The sequence below is a fragment of the Protopterus annectens genome, chromosome 8.part0 (assembly GCF_019279795.1).
Source record: "Protopterus annectens isolate FY-2018-M chromosome 8.part0, PAN1.0, whole genome shotgun sequence".
Lineage (NCBI taxonomy): Eukaryota > Metazoa > Chordata > Ceratodontiformes > Protopteridae > Protopterus > Protopterus annectens.
This window is the reverse complement of record NC_056741.1, coordinates 143,280,596-143,282,064: the sequence shown is the minus strand read 5'-3', so window position 1 is coordinate 143,282,064 and position 1,469 is coordinate 143,280,596. Positions and strand designations below refer to the sequence as shown.

Here is a 1,469-nt window from a genome sequence, read left to right as displayed (position 1 = left end):
GCAGCAGTACAGGGACAAGGATTGTATTCCACAATCGTGTAATATACTGGTGTAATTCAAAGAGTATCCAGCATCTCTCTGCCTGGGATAACATGGTTGACAGACCATGATGCTTTGCCAGACAGGGCCTGCACCTGTCACCCCTGAGAATCTGGATACTGGCAGCAGCCCATGCTTCCCCTATAGTGCCCTCATCATGCCAGGTTCAAGTGAAAGTCCAGTGGTGCAACAGGGCCAGCCAAGAAATAAACTGTGGGTCTTGCTACTCAATGATACAAATCAGGTACTCAATATGGACACACTTACGGCAATCTGAAACATGGAGAACATATCTGTGCAGTGATTGAGATATGGTTCAATGCTTTGGAGAGCACCTCTGCATGACCATGTTATAACACATACCTCACCTCTTGGCCATCATCCTTTATTGGAATACATGGGCCACAGGTGTGTCCAACTTCCTGAGGGATATGTACACCCCCACGCTAGTTGCACTTGCACAACGTAAGATGCATTATGCTGAGCAACTACCTCTGTGCCAAAGTGTAATCCAAATTGCACCTTGTGACAGATCATCCACCATGCCTCAGAATTCCCAACTGTCATTGTGCTGTTATGGGGAATACCAGTTTTGAGATAGGAAACCATAATCATGGCCACTCAGCTATCCCATTATGAACCGGGAAGACTCATCATGTACCAGCACATGTGCTCAATGCATGTTGGATTTCATAAACACCGTTATAGCATTGGTGGTATAGTGGTGAGCATAGCTGCCTACCAAGCAGTTGACCTGGGTTCGATTCCCGGCCAATACAAGAAATCTATATATTTTTGGGGTTGGGAGGGTGGCCTAATGGTTAAAGTGTTTGCCTTACAAACACAACAAGGTGGGTGCGTTGAGTCTCAGATAAACTGGCTAAGCTTAAAAAGCTCAAGGGCAGCAAGTTAAGTTAGTACTAATCTAGTACTAATCTAATCTAATCAATGACATGGATCACCATAGTCACACCACCAGGGCTAACAGTATGCCACAAATGGTTAGTCTTCAAAGCCAATGTTATGCTCCTTAAGAGTGAAGTGGTGACTGTCATGGCACCCATGCAGATGTACAATGCATGTGCAAATGCTGGGCCTACACAAATGCACTTTAAGCACTCACATATGTGCAGTGATCGTGCCATAGAAACCAGAATCAACCAAACACAAACATGAAGGCAAACCGGTGGTACCCTGCCTTAAACTGTACCACAGAAGGTAGTAACAGGTGCAAGAGTCAACACACATGAGTGGAACTTGATCCATGGTCAGCCTCAGTGAGATGCAGATACACCATATAATGCCACACAAAGCTACTGTGAAACTAATCATCCACATATGAGGCCAAACACAGAGGATTCCATAGCTGTGTCATAAAACATAATGGCAACAACAAGACCTGCTCTGCTTCACAGCACTATGGCATGAGA

At 45.1% G+C, this 1,469-nt stretch overlaps 1 non-coding gene across 1 annotated transcript; it reads left to right on the top strand.

The window, feature by feature from the left end:
- Positions 1-746: 746 nt before the first annotated feature.
- TRNAG-ACC lies at positions 747-818 on the top strand. Its single transcript has one exon. It is a non-coding gene; the product is annotated as a tRNA-Gly (tRNA).
- Positions 819-1,469: the final 651 nt, after the last annotated feature.